The following is a 13,060-nucleotide window of genomic DNA, read 5'->3' as shown; positions in this document are numbered from 1 at the left end:
TGACTCTGCTCCGCTCGTGTCTCTGGGGGTCACTGGCTGAGTGAGAGCAGAGTGGAGTGGAGTTGTTGCCGGCTGGAGCTCCCGCAGCTGAGCAGCCTGAACTCTGGCCGCAGAGGTCAGCGAGAGGTGGCGCACTGTGCTTAAAGGAGGGGGTGATGAAGAGGTGACAGCTCTCTCAATGTGTCTGCTAGTGTGTGCCGATCACTGCCCACCTCCTCATTGTCAGCTGAATGCTGACTCGGGAGCTTTCTGGCTTTAACCCCTGTTTGACTTTCACTAAAGTTTATATTTAACACTCCACTGCTTGTTTTGCACTTTTTTTTTTCAACCAAAGAAAATAGAGCAGGCGTGTTATAGATGCACCATTAACACGACAGAACAGGTTCTCTCTGCTGTTTAAGTGTCTTGAAACAATACTTGGTTACAACCCTGAATAGTGCTGAAACATTGAATCGATTAGTTGATTAATCAACATTTATTAAGCAAAATTGCAAACCTTTCTGGTTTGAGTTTCTCAAATGTGAATATTTAAAACCTGTCTTTGCTTTGTTGTAATATCTTGGATTTTGGACTGTTGGTCACTGCAGCTGCAATGATTAATCGATTTGCTGTCAACTACAAAATCGATCACCAACTAATTTGATGATCAATTTATCAGTTTTTAAGACAAAAAAAAAGTCAAAATACTCTGACTCCAGCTTCGTATCTATCATGACATTTGAGGATGTCATCTTTGGGTTTGGGAAACACTGATTGATAGTTTTCACCATTATCTGACATTTTATAGACCAAACAGCTTATTGGAAAATGATGAACAACAATTAAAAATATGGTTAGTTGCAGCCCTGTTGGTCAGACAAAACATTTTCGAGACATCAACATGCACTGTAGGAGATCTCACAATTGTATAATTGGCAGATAAATGGATGATGAAAATAGGGCTAGGCAATGTATTGATATCCTGTTGATATGGTGATATGAGACTAGATATTGTCTTAGATTTTGGATATTGAAATGTCGTAAGTGTTGTCTTTTCCTGGTTTTAAAGGCTGCTTTACAGTAAGCTGATGTAATCCTCTAAAGTTACCAGACTGTTCGAGGTGTTTGATTGTTTGCCTTTACCCATTGAGTCATTATATCCACATTACTGGTGATTATTCATCAAACATTTTATGGAATTAATATTTTGTGGAAGCCTCCTCCAATATCATTGCAATATAGACATCCAGGTATTTGGCCAAAAATATCATGATATTTAATTTTCTCCATATCGCCCAGCCCTAGATTAAAATAATAATTAGTTGCTCCAGTCATCAAAGTCAAAATACATTCTTGGTTTGGGATATTTTAATATGCATGTTGGATTTATTTGAAAAGATGAGTAATGATTTTTAACTTCTCTTGTTGAAAATGATCAAATGCAATTTTTTTTTTTTTTTTTTGCTGAAGCTAATTTTCCCAGAAGTTGTTCATAATTTCAAAGCAGTGAACCATCTTCTGGCTCTCTGCCTGAGTCTTCTCTGCCGTCAGGTGAACTCAGTATGAACCCTCCTTCTCCGGCTCTGTTCTCAAAATCATTTGATTTTTACATTGTAGCATGTAAAAAAGAAGGTGTTTGATATTGAAGTCATAACGAAACTTAGCTGGCTGAATTATTATATATTCCTTCAGTGCAGAAAGTGCATTTCATTTGCTCTGTGACTGGCAGGTGGTGCCCCGGAACAAAACCTACGGCATGTTGCCATTCTCTGTTCTCTGCAACTGTTCTCCGTCAACTTTAATTGAGACGGCACGCTCAGAGTGCTGGCTTATTCATCTGAGTGTTTGGATCGGTCCGGTCTAATGAGTGAAAACATCTGACAGCAGATGATTCTGACAGACTGTGTCGCATGGTTTTTGTACCATGCTTAAGTCTGTTGGGTTTTTTTTCTCCCCTCGTTCTTTTCATCCATAATGGACCCTGGCCAAGTGTTGTCCTCCAATCACACCAAATTACATCTCCATTTACTGCACAGGGTGCCGGGTGGCTAGTGGCTGGTTTAAATGAATATAATGATCAAGCTCTCTGTGGATCTTGCTCATTATTCTCTCTCCCGTCAGGGGAAGATAACAGGGGGAGTCTGACATTGTGTCTGCAAATAGTTCCGCTTTGATCAGGTCTGTTCATGGAGAAAAACAAAAAGACTAAAAGGTTTTTGCTTGTCTCAAAGACAAGATGGGTGCAGTGGCATAATAAATGGATTATGGGTGCTGATACTGGGTTCAGAAAGCCCTCCACTCCTCCACCCCCAACAGACCTCTAATAACAGCAAAAACATGGTGTATGGAAGACGGCTGTCACTTCTTTTGTTCTGCTGTCTCTCCGGTCACAGTGTCATCGTGCCTGTCAGTTATCCCGGATCTGCAGGCCGTTCGCCCTCCTCGGTTTGTCTCACAGCAGTCTTTACTTTTGTCAGTTACTCTGTCTGCCACTGAGGCTCTGTAGAGACAGTCAGCGCGCTGGGTTTAACATGACACATCATTTGTCACTTTGCTGCCCTCAGACAAGCCATGCAGCCGGCCCACATGACAGCAGAGATAACACAGAGGATTTCCAATGCACTGTGTGAATGGATATTCTGTTTTAAAAGGTTAATGACAGGGATGCTCTTGGAAGAGTTGTGGAAGGAATTTGTCATTCTAGCCAAGTCGTAGCTGGGACACTTTTTCTTTTTATACTTGCCAGGTTGTTTTTCAACGGTGGCAGCCTTGTAAATCTTTTCTTTAAGGCTGCGACTAACAATTATTCTCATCATCCATTAATCTGCTGATTGTTTTCTAGAGTCATTTATTGTTTAATCTATGAAATGTTGGGACATAGTAAAAGATGTGTGTCACAGTTTTTCCAGAGCCCAAGGTGACATCTTCAGATGTCCTGTAGATATTCAGTGTATGTTCACATAAAGCTCTGCAAATCCTCCCAAATCAGTATGACGTTTGGCAGTTTTACTTGAAAACTTACTTCAATAATAATCTAATCTAATTCATTGCCTAGGTATTTTTTAAACAAAAATGCATGCATTAGAATTGATTGTTAAAGTAGCTGGGATTATTTTTCTGTCAATCAGCAAATGAATTTTCCTATTCCTATTTTTTAGACATTCACATACTGATGACGCAGCCATTAGGAGCAATTTTGGGTTCAGTTTCTTGCCCATGGATGACCCACTTTATACCCTGAGCCATAACCACCCCACTGTATTGCATCTTACCTGTAGTGCTGTTTATCAGTCTAGATTGTTTTGGTTTGAGTTGGCAAGTGTTGGAGATGTCAGCCGTAGAGATGTCTGCCTTCTTTCCAGTATAATGGAGCTAGATGGCACTTGGCATGTGATGATAAGAGCGCCAAAAAAAAAAAAAAAAACATTTGAAAAGCTCAATGGCAATGTCTCTTGACAGAAATCATGATCCGGTTACTCAAGATTATCCACAGATTTTGTTGTGAGCAGTTTCATGTAGGGAATATTTTCTTACAACTGAACCACACTCGCATCTGTATCACAGCGCTGAAGGAAGTGTGCATCTACTCATGGACTAGAGGCTAGTACTTGTGACAGTGCAAGATATAAACATTCATGGTGCCCTCCTCGGCTGAGCTGTAACATTAGCTAGCTCAGGGGAGCCTCTCGTCTATCAGTAGATGCACGCTTCCTTCTCCGTCATGATACCATCTAGTTCCATTATATTGAAGAGAAGGCAGACAGCTCTACAGCCGATATCTCCAGCAGCTCTTACAGGTAAGAGGAAATATACTTATGTATGTATGTACGTATGTATTTTTGATTTATGGGTGAACTGTCCCTTTAAAAGCAAAATCTTGATTAGTTTTGACCTGGTTAAGTTCCAAGGCCACATCTTGCATGTTTAAGTATCTGCCTTTAACCCAAGCAGTAACTGAATTACAGTAATAATACAACTAGGAGCTTGATAGTTTGTTTACCCAGAATTATAAGAAACAGAGTTTTTCATGGCCTTTGGTCAGTTTTACCACAATGATCCATCTAGGACAGCACACATTACAGAGCAGACACAACCTGTCAGGCCCTCTGACACACTTGGTATGTTTAATCATTACATATGTCCTACTAGAAGGAGCATTTATAATGTACAGCTACTAGTACAGGTTAATGATGGCCGACAGGTCATGCCTGCATCTCTCTTCGGGTTATTGTAAAGCTTTTGCAGTCGTGGTATGATTGTGCAGCCAAAGCCTCTATATTTTTTGGAGGTTTTATCAACTGCATTGAATCAGTTGGTCTCAGCTATACCTGATGCCTGATTTCTCATCAGCACTGGTTTTTAATGATAGCATTGTTGAGCATTTTGGATGCTGGAATTTCTCTGGCCGTGGCTACAGGACTCACACATGAATCTTTTTTATTTGCATTAACTGTATTAAGCATTTTCATGGTGCTGTGTCTTGGTACAGTGGAGGGTAGTGAATGAGATCTGTGTGAGCACATCCCAAGCTTGTACCTCCGGGGGGGATTCTGGGCCGTCTTATTTCTCCTTACTGATAATACAGGCAGATCCTCTTGTTCATTGAACCTGGCAAAGCGCCCACTCTTCTCTCCCCTTCATCTCTCTGAGGACTTAATAATCCATGAACACTTGAAATCTTTCCAGTTCATTAAACACCTTAGCTTCAATTCCCATGTTGGAAGCATAAAAAATATGCTTTTACACTGTTTTATAAAAGTCAACAGGCTGCACTTTCCCTTATCCTGAAGGCATTTTATCAATTCTGGCAGGATTAGAAATACTTGCTTGACTTTGTAACTTTAGCAGTCTGTTTGGTTAGAATGAATTAAGAGCTTTGGTGTCTGCATACATTATTTTACTGAAGGAATTGCACTTATGCATATTTTTGTTTGCAGCGTTGAGTGTCAATAGAGTTATACTGGAGATCAAACATTGTTAAGGTCTATTAAACGCAGCCAACATGGCATTTTAGATAAGCGTTTTCCCTTTTTGTTATGATCATTAAAGGCCTGAGCTGCGGCAAGCTCAGTGCTCCCTTTTAAACTTGACCCCTCTGACAGCAGTGAACCCCCTCGGTCCCTTCTTCAAAGCTAAAGGTAAGTGCCATGTGGAGATGTAAGCTCAGCTGCTTTTGTCAGGGACTTTAAGGTAGAGGCCTTGGAAACTCTGTTTGACAGTCCTAGGGCTCTTAATCTCTCCAGAAGCACTCTGTAATGGCTGTGGCGCCGTGCTGCGGCTCTTACAAGACCCAGAGCTTAATTAGAGCCTCCGCGCAAGCTGGCTATTGGGGCTCTGATCCATGCTGAACTGATCTGGACTATTGTTTGTCTGCTAAGTCTTTTGCTTTCTAAGTTCTCTGTATCTGTCTCTGTCGATTTTTCTGTCTCTGTTCCCTGCAGAGGAACAGCATCTTAAAACCAAAAACCATTATTCTGCTGAGCAATGGAAGTTTACAAATGAGCCCGCTGGAATATTTCCTATCTGAAGCTTTCCCAGTGCTGCTGCCTAATTATCCATATTCTGATTGAAGGCTGCAAAGATGTCATGCTCAGCTCAAGAAGCCAAGTTGTCACAGCGCCAGATGGTCTCAGTATGACATCTTCTGGACCAGCCAGACAGAGAAATTAGATGGAAATATTTGTACAAGACAGCCTGTCATCCCTTCAATCCTCTGCCCTCTGCCCCCACTGTCAGAGACCCCTGTCATCAAAGCAGTTACTAGAAAAGAGGAACTTGCAAAGATGCAGCTCGATCCGTTCGGCACCAGCCCCTGTAATGAGGCTTGACACAGACAGCGTACAGAGACAAAGCAGGGATCATTGAAACGAGCGCGGCCACTGGAGCCTGACACTGTGTGTTTTTAATAACGGCTAAGATCGGCCCTGGTGTGCCGTCACATCTGTTAAACACTGGAGCAGGTGGCTGGCTGCCACAGGGGACCACTCACGGGAGCCTGTGTACTTACCGTCAGACCAAAGCCAGTGACAAAGAGGGATCACAGCCACAACACAGATAGGACAACATCCTAACAATACAGCAGGGAAAGACTGAGGAAACCTGCAGTGATGTGCAAACCAAATTATGAGTGAGAACATATCATAGTATTGATGTAGCACATGTTGAGTTTACCACCCACACTCACCACATATCGATGTCAGTCAAAGTAGATGTCATGGACAAATGATAACAAATGACACACTGACACTGTACTCATGGATGTCAGACATAATTATCAAGTCCCATGAGTCCTATATTGCAAATGCCTGAATGACAGGACTCTCAGGTCCTCCACAACAAGGAGAACACTGCTTAGGTTAGTGGCAGTGATCATATACTTCTAAGCACATTGCATATTGTGCAGATACATCAAGTAAGGCACAAAAGTTACTTGTTCAGGTAAAAATTAAAGTAATTTTCTTTTTCAGTTTGTTTGTGAATGCAGAATGTATGGTTTATTGTCACAATAGGTCAGCAGCTTTGAATCTATTATAGGTCAGTCATGAGCAACTTTTTGTTGTTGTTGTTGTTTTTTGTTTTTCACTCATTTCATGTAATTACCTCTTGAAGGAGTTTATGATTTCACCAGTTTGACTTTAAAAATAGAACAAAAATACACTTTTTACTAATGAACACTTTTAAAGTCATTTATTACAATCACCGACAATAATGTAAAACAAATGCTTTGTTTTATCATTCTTAAAAAGCGTACCGTGCACACTTCTCTCCTATCTGACACCAAGTGAAGGGAGGGGTCTCTCACCTGCCATCGGAGTGCCACGGTGGTGATACTCAGCTCGGCAGCTACGTGACATTTGACTGACAGGTGCTACTCACTGCCACTGTCAGTAATCACACTCTACAGTTAGCAATAGCCCCTTTTACACTTCCTGTGGCAGGAGTAACGTGCCATTATGGCGCCTCACCCTTCTGTATGTATGGTACGATCACAGAATAGAGGGAGGGAGTTTTCTCATCTGTCAGCTGGGAACTGAGGTAGTAACAGCGGCAAAGGACATCTGCATAAATGGGACAACCAGCAGGAGGAAATCATGGGTCACACAGGTGTGACGTTTTGACGTGTTATGCGCGTGACCCACTGCGGAAGATTCAAAAAGTAGCTGTTAGCAGTTAGCGGCTAACTCAAAGAAGAAGAGCAGTGGCTGAAAAGGTCCGCAAATTGGGAAAACAGTGAGGTCCAGGAGCTCCTTACCCTTCAAGCAGAGGATGAGGTCAGCCGTGATACCACAGAGACAGTACATGATTGTTAACGATTGTTGTTGCCATGGTAATGCAATTGATATTATTTATGAAGTGCTGCCGACGCATATGTCGTAGCAGTTGGATTGATGCAGTTGGGTTACATGTCACGCCCGTCACATCTCTTTTGATTTTATAATGCCGGGAAGCTGTCTTAAATTACACACGGGAGCAGAATGATGCTGCAGTCTTTCGGGTCTGTGTAGAAATGCAAAGGTGCCATAAAGAAGGGACTTCATAGAGACCCTATAGCGCAGTCTCTGTGTAAAAAGGGCTAATGTTTGCAGTTTAGCTAGTCTGTAAGCGTATTTTCTGGGTCAATGTAACTGATCCTGTGAGAGCAGGTCACAGTTCTCTAGGATGGTGCTAAGCAAAGGTTATTGTAATCTAGTGAATTACACAGCTGCGAATGCAAGCTAGCTAACATCACACTACCAGACAAGTTGGGCTGCCCAAGGCAGGCGCTGCAGAACATGACACCTTCCTCTTCGTTAAAATGTACAAAGTCATCTCTCAAGTTGTTGACAAATTTTCATCCTCTTTTTGATTCGTATGGTGCAGTTGTAATGTGAGCAGCTCCTACTCTGCAGAATACTTGGATTGACTCTTGACTGGCCAATCAAGGTAATTTGATCTGACGTATCATAGGAAAAAAGGCATATATTCAATAGCCGAGCAATGAGTGGCACATAACACGAAGACACACACTTTTGTTTTGTTTTGTTTTGTGTTTTTTAATGACTTCCACTTGGCTGACAAAAAATCCATTTGTCCCAGGCAAGCAAACAGGCCTTAATGTCGCGCCCCGCATCAAGAGATCAGGGGTGACCTCGACTCGAGTAGTTTTTGTCAGATTTTCTTCTCAATAAGAGATTTGTTTCTTGGTGCAGAGCTCTTAATTTGCATGAATTACCTGTTGTTTTACAAGAGCAGTGATGCATGAAACTGATTATCACTGTAGGCACATGATTAAGAATTTGCTGATTATAAAATGAGTGTACTTGTACCTTGTTAGTGCTTTATTTGTGTGTTGTATACACACCATTATAAATAAAATATGTGGCCCATGTGGCCTATAAACAGTTACATTTGACTAATTAACAATGATTATGATGTCCCACTATCAGGCTGTAAGAGGGAGGCTCTCCCAGCAGTGTTCTCACCAGGAACTCCACATCTGATTCATAGTGTGATGTGTCAGTAACAGTGGAATTTAGGCTTAACTGTGGATGCCACCTGTGGGAAAGGGAGCTGTGATGCTTCTGTGTTGACTGGACATCCAGAAGACTTATTTTCTTGTTTTGAGTGCATGATTGACGTGTAGCTTATGTGTGCTCCCTCCCTTTCCCTTCCTTCAGTGGAGTATATCTCTGTGCAGCTCTGTTTGATCGCTGTTGGAGCAAACTTGACTTTGCTGACTTGAACAAACACAGTTGGCCCTGGCACAGAGCTCAGTGTGATTCCTCACAGGGAATAGGTGTGTATGTTTTTTGTGTCTATGTGTGTGTGTGGAGCTGCTGAGGCTGGACAGAGACGGGGAAGCCTGGGGTAGTGCAGGAATATAACAGTGCTAATAAAGCATCACACAACCCCAGGTTCAGCCTGTTTTGCTGATTCCCCATGAACTCCACCCTTAATTAAGCTTTACACTGCTGTCCTCATATCTGTACTGAGGGGCAGAGAGTGATGTAGTCCAGCTGCACTCTGCCTCAGGCAGCCTTAAGATGCTTCAAGTTATCAGTTAGGCTACATCCACACTAATATGCCTTAAAATGCATTACTATTGCTACGTTGAGGCCTAGCATCCACACTACTCCTGCATTTTGGAACCCCTAAAACAGAGACCTTTGAAAATGGTGCTGACCTTATTTACAGAGTAACTAAACCCCTGAACCACGTTATTCAGTTGAAAACCAGTATATCTATGGGTGTTTAGTGGTGTTGTTTATTGATTTAGGTCCAAATCTTGACATGAGTGCAAAGTATTTGAATTCTTCATATTGTGTTATAAATATGCAAAGTGACTGCCCTCTACAAGTTGAAACCTGGCAATTGCAATTGAAGTTTGCTATTGGCTGATCTGGTGCCAAGTGACATGTATGAAAGTAGCTTCAAATTGTAGTTGAAATGAATTGTAAAGAGTCTAACCATGCTAACAATGTATGTAACATGTCCACATGAACAAAAGCATAAATAAAGACTTTCTACTCGCGAAGCTTTCATGCATAGCGCACAGTACAGCCGTCGTCAGCTCTCCAACTGTCCGCTGCTTCTCTCTCTTTTACTCCGCTGAACTCCCGTGTGTGTGTAAAGAGCTGGGGCTGAGGCCCACCAGCAGCAAAACACCACACAACATAAACAAAAACACAGCATGAGAATGTTTATTTGCGTTATTTACCGAAGTTACAAGCACTCATTTCATTTCTGCTCAGTGCAGGCGTCTCTTGCATTTTCTGTAGCTCATGGTGATTCACTGCGGGCTTCAAACGCCAAGAAAAGCCCCATGAGCAAACAGCTTAGAAGAGTAATACATCAATGTGACCTAATCCATGCAAAAGATGTACAGAAAGTAAACACTCAGTAGAGTACAGGTCAGTCAGGTAGGCTATCTCAGATAAGGCTGCACCAATAGTGCACTGTAAAGGGACAGAGAAATCCTCTCATCTTAAGACACTGCTTTAAAGTGAAAAGTATTGCCTTAGTGTGTGACAGCTTGTCAGCCTTTGGAGGAGGCTGCCATTTATTTTTAGCCATAGTAAATTTTACTGATCACTATAATTTTTTTAAAGCGCCTTTTTGCTGTATTTTCATTCAAGATTTTTCAGTTGAAATACCCAAATAAAACTCTTGAGTACTGTCGGCTTTCAATTCATGTTTTTTTGCAGATTCAAGTTGAGTCTGAGTCACTGTTTTTGTATGATTGATAGCAGGTTACTGCTGGTGTGGTGAAGCATTTTACTAATAAATCCCTCGGAGAGAGAAAATCATCCATTTATGATTCTTCTTTATCTTTTTCCACAATTTATTCTTAAATACAGTGGATGAAACAGGTGACTGTTAAAGGGCTTAAAAGTCAAAGAAAAGGTATTCCAAGTCAGGTAAAGTTCAGCCACTCCCTGAGACTCACTTCACACCTTCAATTAGGCTCATTAGCAGAAAGCCTAGTGGAAGTGATTTGGGTTCTTAATTGATCAGCTGTGGATAACACAATGTCCCATGCTTGAATCAGATTAGTAGTGAACAGTGGTGTCTCTTTCAGTCAGCATTAAGTTTTCAGCTGTTTGTTCTCTAATCCTCAGTAAGCTCGCACACTGGCAAATAAAGACTGCAGTGTTTTCAAGCCTCACACCTTGGAGAGTTTTCTGTCCAGTCAGACAAAAGAACAACATGTGCAGATTTCAAGACACACTTGGAAGTGTGCTCATCCACACACACACACACACACACACACACACACACACACACACACACACTGATAAATCATTGGCTAGTCCTTGAGTTTTATTTCTCTCTTATGAAAATGGTTAAAAGTGAAATAAAAGAGGGATTAACTGTGGGGGTTTTTCAAGCAGTATGACCCACATTCAGACTGCCACTCAAATGTTATATAGGCCCCCCAGAAAATAAGCCTTCAAGTCTTCATGCTCTCTATCACGTCAGCACTCCTCTCTGTTCCGAAATACAGACTTTGAAGAATTTGTCTAAGAAGTGTATCCGAGCAGAAAGAGGAGGCGAACGCCCCGGCTCTCGAGGCTCTTTAAAATGCTCGTCCATAGAGTGAAGTTCCCAGGGTTTCCTCTGCCCAGTTCTGAAAGGCACCGTTTGCCTGGCAGAGTTTCCACTCTGTTCACCTCACTGCACTTCCCCAAGGAACAGAAACACTGTCTCTTTAATGATGTTCTTCTCCTCTTTATTAAAGGATTAGGTGGCGATTGAATGGCCGTATCAAAGACTAATGTTACACAACACAGTTGGTGAATTGACTTAATATCCTGCAAAGGCTTTCTGTATGATAATGATTAGAACAGGGGATTGGGGTGTAAATATATATATATATATATATATATATATTAATTCTTCCTTTTCTCCCCTCTCATATTTTTTTGTTTTTTTATTGTAACAATAATATAATTATAAATCCCTGTATGGTCGTCCAATCATAGCTTACCAACTGTAACTAGGGACAGCAGGCCTGTCAGGCTTTGTATTTCTCCTGTGGATGTATTATTAGAGCTGGATATGGCACCACCACTCAGCCTTGTTACCAATTTGTCCCAGTGGCAAACCACAGTACTACATCACAAAAAAAAATTACATTGCATGTTAGCATGTCTGGCTAATAACCTCACTACCTAGCATAGTAATGTAGCATTCCTTCCGAGGCCAGGGTTGGAAGTTAGCACCAGCCACCAGCAAAATGCTGGTAAAATATGCGAGTGACTGCTTTAAAAATCTTCCAGCCACATTGGCAGGTGGACAAAAAAATGAATTTCCAACCCTGTCTGAAGCCAAGCAGACTTCCATACTACATTATTTTGTGAGGTTACAGACTAAAGTTTAAATGGAAAAAAAGCTAACTGTTGGCAATAGTACATCGACTGTCGTTTTTCCAGACTGTGTGGAAACTGGTCCTGGAGTTGGGCATATTTACCCTTCACCAGCCCTGGTGGACAGTGTCACAAACACATAACAACCTTAAGTCCTGCATTATTAAAAGTGAGACTTGCTGTTTAAAAATCTGAACTTCTGTACTTCTGCGTTAAATCAAAGCCCTACCTACGACGCACACTCTACACTGTAATCTACACCATAGCCTAAATATGAAACAATACATTGCTAAGACAATAAAGCCCACACAAAATAGCATTTCAAGTCCTGTAAATGTCATAGGCTTATGCTAATAAAGTTAGCATATTGTTCATGTGCGAAAAACATGTCTAGTGCTATAAGACAATGTTTTGTCGTGAAATGTTAAGTCATGTTTTGTGTGTGTTTTTAGGGTGTACTAATTGAATCAATCAAACTTTACTGCACTTCACAGAAACTCAACACAGTGACATAGAAACCCAGAAACCACCAACTGGTATTGTGGAGGTGTGATTGCAGAGCGACACAGACACACCACCTCACAAGTAGTTATTTATGTTCAAGCCTTCTATGTTAATTATCTCGGTAGGACGCTAGCTGTTGGCCCATAGATGTAAGGCATTAGCCTCTGTCTTTAAGTACGGGATCAAGTGCATATCTAAGACTGCTTATGCAGTGTTTGAAGAAAGTCACTAGGAAGTATTAAAAAGTCAACTGTAGACAGTGTTTTCAGTTTACTCATGGCTAACCTCAGCTCTGCCAGCTGCTGAAATATGGACGGTTGTTGGCTAGTAACCTGCTTTTGTCTACCTCTGTCTGAATTGTTTTTCATAGATTCTACTGTGAATTTTTCGTGGTAAATCTGCTGTCGTTATAAACGAACAGAAAGTTTGACAGGCATAGCAACAGTAACTAAGGAGGGCAAGACTGGGCAAATGCTCAGTTGAATTTTATTTGATCTCAGACTGATTGTATTTGTTAGTTTTTTATATCAGAGTTTCCATGAATGAGAAGCTCAATTATAATGAGACTAGCTGATTAAATAGAGAATAAGTGGACAGCTGAGGCAGCCTCATCCCGTCTACCATAATACAAAGATAATAATGAAAGAGATTGAGCTCGCTGCCTGGCAGATAAGCATCTTTGGCAGCAGGTTAGCAATCAGTGAATACACACACACACACACACACACACA

General features: G+C 41.4%; 1 protein-coding gene across 3 annotated transcripts in view; it reads left to right on the top strand.

Moving 5' to 3' along the window:
- Positions 1-13,060, top strand: part of pdzrn3b (PDZ domain containing RING finger 3b) — a 114,868-nt gene that overhangs the window by 89,147 nt on the left and 12,661 nt on the right. The window lies entirely within an intron of this gene.

Source organism: Epinephelus lanceolatus, chromosome 1 (assembly GCF_041903045.1).
Source record: "Epinephelus lanceolatus isolate andai-2023 chromosome 1, ASM4190304v1, whole genome shotgun sequence".
Classification (NCBI taxonomy): Eukaryota; Metazoa; Chordata; class Actinopteri; order Perciformes; family Serranidae; genus Epinephelus; species Epinephelus lanceolatus.
The sequence above is the reverse complement of the archived record's forward strand: the minus strand, read 5'-3'. Positions and strand labels throughout refer to the sequence as shown.